The sequence below is a fragment of the Vespa velutina genome, chromosome 10 (genome assembly GCF_912470025.1).
Source record: "Vespa velutina chromosome 10, iVesVel2.1, whole genome shotgun sequence".
In the NCBI taxonomy this organism is placed as follows: Eukaryota; Metazoa; Arthropoda; class Insecta; order Hymenoptera; family Vespidae; genus Vespa; species Vespa velutina.
This window is the reverse complement of record NC_062197.1, coordinates 6,522,816-6,529,648: the sequence shown is the minus strand read 5'-3', so window position 1 is coordinate 6,529,648 and position 6,833 is coordinate 6,522,816.

Here is a 6,833-nt window from a genome sequence, read left to right as displayed (position 1 = left end):
CATTTAGAGATTGCTTTTGATACGATAAGACATTTTCATGTTCGTGTCGAACAACGAAATGACCTGAAAATTTCGATTAAAATCAATTTTATTATCGATCACGTAAATCAACAAATGCTATTGTGTTAGTCAAATATCTTCAACAAATTTCGATTAAAAAAAAAAAAACAACGACACATTGGAATGCTTCGTACAATATACTTATTTGATTCGTATAAAATTTGATAAATCTTAAATTGGAACGTATTAATGATAATAGAGTGATGCTAAACCTATTGAAAAATTTTTATATACGTAATGGAATTTTTTTTAAAGTCTGATAATATTTTTCGTAGCGTTAAGACTGTTGGATAATTCTTAATTATTTTCCTGCTAATGTTGTACAATGGTTTTTCTGAAATAATTTTAACTCTTCATATCGTAATAAATATAATTGATTAAAATTATCTTTCTTTTCAAATTCAAATAAATTGTAAATAGTTACCATCATGAATTCAAATTACCAAAAGAAATTAAATTGCCCTTCACCAAAAGGATTTCAAACTTATTTATAGTATTATATCGAGTTGTAAATTTATAATCGTGAAAACAATTATGAAATTGAATTATTAACATCATTTACGATCGCAAAATATTAGATGGTTATTATTTTTATAAATATAAAGATTAAATTAAGAACATTGTATTCTATTTTGCAAATTTAATAGAATTCTTAAATTGGATTAAATCGTCGATTTCTATTCAAACTGATATAAAAATCAGATGAATAAAACGAACTAAGATAATTTAAAAATATCGTGATTGATTGAATATTCATTAAAAACTTGATGTTCCTTTGCATGATTATATCATGATTTCGAAATTGAGACGAACAATTTCAATTATAATTCTTAATGATTATTAATTGTAAATGATATATTTTCAAATAATTTTTTAAAATAATTTATAAAATGCATCATTTGAATTTTCATATTATTTTTCGAATATGTATATTATATATATAACATATATATATTAGGTTTACAAATTAACTCTTTATTATTCGTATTCTGTCTTAAGTTCAACTATTTTTTCCCAAATAATGATTCTAATATGCTAATCTTAATCATTAAATAACATTATCAATTGACATTTTCTTCAATTTCCAATTACTATTTTCACTTAAGACAATTTACCTTTCTTAAATTCATCACGTACAACGGTCTAAACGTTTAATTAAAAATCGCAAACTTTTTCCACCAGAGCAAAATAATCTATCTGTATCATAATTGTAATATTGTAATATTACATAGATACAGTCGCTAAATTCAAACCAAAAGAAACATATTTTGTAAATATGTTTCTAGCAGGTGTAATTTAAACTTTGGATATTCTATTAAACAGTAACCACAATACGTAAGATACTCTAGAAATTCTTTTACATATCGATTAAAAAATTTACGTGAATTTAGCCCTTAAGGTTATAAATGCAGCCCATTGCAACATTTTGCTAATTGATCTCAATACTTTGAACATTCTTCTGGATAATACATTGAACCCAGACGTTCTACAAACATTTCTCTACAGCAATCGAAATGCTTACGTGAGTTTAATTGTTAACAATTTATAAACTTATTTTATTCCAATTTGTAATTTGAACATTAACAATTGAAACATTGTATCTCTTAAATAAACTTTCGTTCTTTTGATTTATGTTCTATGCATTTTTACGATTAATATAAATAATTTTCTTTTAAATAGGTTTTTCAATGAAAGTAGACATAAGTCGAAGCAATATCTTAAAACGCTATGAATATTAGTTGTTTAATTACCCGCGATGATCGTTAATGATGAGAAAATATTTTTGTAGATTAACCTCAGGTTAACTAGCTTATCCTATAAAGCAAAAATAGTTTATTAATTTTTTTCGGTAAGGAAAATGTGCAAGTTAAAAGTTTCTTAAGAGATATAGAATTACTTTTATTTTGTAAATACTTATTTTTCGAAATTGTATAAAAAAAGAAAAATTAAATATATATAAGTCTATATAAAATTAAAATCTACGCTCAAGATCTGAATTCTTAAGTATGCATTAAGCATATTTCTGAATACATTAAAATACATTCTCATAAAAATAAAACGATCTAAGACTCTGATTATTTAACATATATATCTACATTTATATTTTACATTTTAATTATCTCTATTGTCCACGATCTTTTATTTCCTTGCTCCAAGATATTTTTGTCAGCACTCTAAATCGACTTATTCTAAAATAGTTCAAAAATCTAATAATTTGCTATGTTCTCGATATTATATCGTAAAAAATTTTATATTTTACTATTAAGTCAGTATCGTTGCATTAGGTGAATATTGGCACAATTATCATCACGTATTTCCTTGAGATTATAAAATTTCAGAATTGATCAATTACAATCGTCTGAACTTGACGATTGTAGTGATCGATGGTTTCGCGAAACTTGGCGTATGATCTCAGGACCTTCTCTCCCGAAATGATTCAGAAGAGAGCAGCTCAAACGGGAAATGGTACAAAGTACTAAATTATCAAAAATGAATACGTGGATACGGGTAATAATACTGTTTGGGGTTAAGACGATTGTGATGTGATTCCTTAGAATACAATGATATTAAATAAGTCCGATTAAAATCTTTCATTATTATTTGACAATAATCCTTCTCGTCGTAAATTTTAGTAGTGTAAAAATATAGAAATTGATGACTCCTTCGAAGATTAAAATTAATTTAATTTAAGTTAATTTTTCTTAGTTTTATACACCTTTATATATAAAAGCAAACAAAGTGCATTATAGGCATTTAATGCTTTTTTTTTACCGGAAAGCCAAAAATAACACATAAGCGCCAAACAAAATATGCGCCAATTTTGGCGAAGGTACTGTGCGGAAAGAACTGTGCCAAAGTGGTTTGCTAAGTATAAAGCTGGTTTGTCAAGTTTAAAGATTTCAACCTTGAAGATCAAGAACATCAGAGTTAGGTCTTCCACCACAGATGAAGATTAGATTAAAACATTGGTCGAGAATAACCTACACTATACGAAATGTAAATTAACAGAAATGTTAAAATATCAAAATCCACCATTTTGTAAAGCTTGGCTATATAAACCGTTTTGATATATGGATTCCTCACGATTTAACAGAGAAAAATCTGATGGATCACATTTCCATTTGCGACTTGCTCTATAAACGCAACGAGGAGACACCATTTTTGAAGCAAATAGTGACGAAGGATGAAAAATGGATCATTTATAATAATGTTAAGCTAAAAAGATCTCGGGGAAAGCAGAATGAACCATCTTTAGCAACACCAAAAGCTGATATTCATCTGAAGAAGGTCATGCTCTATGTATAGTGTGATTGCAAAGAAATCCTGCATTATGAGCGTTTACCAAGCAACGAGACGATAAATTCAGAAAAATATTTCTTCAATTAAACGATTTAAAGATAGTAATTGAACAAAAACGTCCAGAAATAACGAAAAGTTTTTCGCAGTAAAACCTAAGAAGTTTTGAAAGGACAGAATTTTCAAGTTGTCTGAAAAATGGAGAAAGATTGTGAAACAGAATGGCACTTATATAATTTAATAAATGTATACCAAAATGTAAATATGTTGTGTTTCAATTTTCCTTCAAAATCGTCACGAACTTTCCGGACAATCCAATATATTTCTACCTACTTTTAAGTTTTTTGTCTAAACAATGTTAATTATCGCAGTAAATAGAAATTGAATAAACAAATTTTTCTAACTTCCTTTTTAAAAATATATTTTTCTTGAGATATTTAATCTGTCAATTTAAAAAAATTTACTCACGTGTATGTAATATACAATATGATATAAGTATATAAAATTACTTATATATATATAAAGCAATTGTAAATTTGTTGGCGAAGATATATGAACATAACGGACATTTATTCGAAATCGATTTGTTATTTTAAAAAATAGTGACCATTTGTGTCTATTAGGTTGTTTCCATCAAAGAAGATCTGTTAGGAAATAAATGTAAAGAAAGGATTAAAAAACCGATATGTAAATCTTTAAATGAGACGAATAAGAATATATGATGAAAAAAAAGAATACGCGAATGGCAAAGTCATTAAAGCACTTATGAATTAATGTTAAAACAGCTTGACAATGAAAGTTGTATTTATCCGTCATAAAAAAACATTTAACGACTACTACCACAGTAAGATATTTTTGTACAGATCATTAAAATAATTAGATGTGAAACACTTAGACATTGATAAAGTATCCATATCAATATATAAAAGTAGGATAACCTTGTTTAGCTCGTTAAAATGAACGGACCTTAGGCTCTTAGGCTTTAATTACATATATAAATTGTCACTAATCTCAATTTTTATTTTAGATAATTATGGTGAAAGTCCTTTATTTTTTTGTTCTCAGATATTTTCTTATTTCAATATTTTAAGTATTTTAATATCTTCAAAATCGACTAATCCTTTAACTAATTAGATTTGTTCATAAATTTATAATATCACTATTATATAGTAAAACATTTCATTTCATGGTTTAAAAATTTTGATAAGTTATGATATAATTTTTTGTTTAGATTATTCATCTTCATGGCAAAAAACTTGCTTGAAACTTTGACGACTTTTTTCCTGGAAAAATCTCAACAGGATCTCTTTCAGGAAAAGTCAACAACTAACTAAATGAGCTCGCCAAAATTGGGCAAGTTAAAATTGGAATTATACACGTCATTATTCCGTAAGTCATTTAATTTCGACTTTTTTCCATTTACATGTTTCGCTATGCGACACTCCATTATCTTTTTCATGCATTGGCGAATATAATAAATAATAAGAAATGTTCCCAATAATTTCTACGAAACACGATTGCTTATACTACGATTACTGTACTACGATTGATATAAGCGATGTTAAAAAAGATCCAGTGATCGTTTGGTAACGAAGATAGATATTAATCATCAAATATCTTCGAATTTTTTTTATTTTTACTAGGACATTGATATATATTCTTGTTTTATTTTATATCATTCTTATGCCATTCTTCTGTTTCATCATTCGAATATCTTCGAATTTTTTTATTTTTACTAAGACATTGATATATATTCTTGTTTTAATTTTTATAGATTTTGTATCATTCTTATGCCATTCTTCTGTTTCATCATTCCCACGTGGATACTAGGCTTCTTTTAGGAAGAACGTCTAATGTTCGCTTGATATCTCACGTTTACCAGATATATTATACTACATCCTTTAACATTTCTTAGCTAATGGATTCTCTTTCTCATATTTGGAATATAAAATCGTATGAGGGGTATGTACATATTTTCTTTTCTGTTGCAATCCTAGTTTGATCATTTGAATTTCAGTAATATATCGTATGAAATTATCGTATTACGTAGAAAGATTCTTAAAAAAATAATACTTATCATTATTTTCTTTTTTACTTTTCTATTTCTTCAACCGACAGTTATTCAGTCGATATAGCAGCATTTGGTGAGGGTTGGCACAATTATCATCACGTATCTCATTCCGTGAGATTACAAAGCTGCAAAGTTGGGTAATTACAGAATGAACTTCACGAAGGCAGTGATCAACAGTTTCGCGAAACTTCGTTGGATCTACAAACATTTCAAAACAGTCTTTCCCGAAATGATTCATAAGCGAGGAATTCGAACGAGATATGACAAGAACTACAAATTTATCGCAGATCAATACGCGAGCATGCGCACGATAATACTGTTTGTAGTTAGGACGATTGCGATAGGATTCCCGAGGATATTAAATTCAATGATATTAAATAACTCTGATTAATATTTTTCATTTTTTTTTTTTTTTTTTGGTAATGTCTCTGAAAAATAATTATAAAAAGGAAAGGAAGTAACTGCGACAGAATTTGTAAAATAGCAATCGATACTCGATTTTTTTTATGTTACATTGTTTGTATTATAAACGTAGTATAGTTTCAATTTCAATCATATATTTCAAAAATCCTATATACCTTGTGACAAAGCTTTAGCGCTGAATTTTCTTGATGAATGGAAAAAGGAATGAAGACAATCATATAAAGAAATAATCAATTAATATCGTCAATTAATTTGATGTCTATTTTCTTGTATAAAAAATAGCATAATAGCTATTTTTTATTATGATTTTATTATGATAGATATCATTTTTATTGAAAATAAAAATCATTATAAACTGCTATATAAATATGCAAAAAAGGAAGTATAAATATCCATTAGAAAAAAACTATAGTGACCTTTATAACTCGAAAAGTTATGTCACAAGTAAAGAAAAAGATTTTTATATGCAATTTGTAACTGTTCAAAATAATGCAAATTTTTCTTCTCGAACTTTCTTACAATTTCAATCAGACACGAGATATTTATTCGAATATATATGTCATAAATACATTATATAAAATAAACTATGGGTTTGTGCTATAAAATTATATTAGATTAATCGTAATCTATGGGAAAAAACAGAGTAATTATGTTACGATAGATAGTAGGAGCTATTAGAATTTCTTTACAATATATTTCTTTAGATGTGTTAATTTTATTTTATTGATATGTAATATATATTTCCTGAAATAGTATATAAAGATTGATAAGATACTTAAAAATATATTATTTTATTAGAACATATTTCTATTTATTGTTTACATTTTATTTACATATATATATATATATATTAAATTTTCGATATACTTATCTGTTATTATGATAATATTTTTTTGTTTGATATTTCGATAATTTTTTAACAGAAAATAATCTCATTCATAAATTATATATAAGAATAGCAGATAATGTATTATGCAAATGT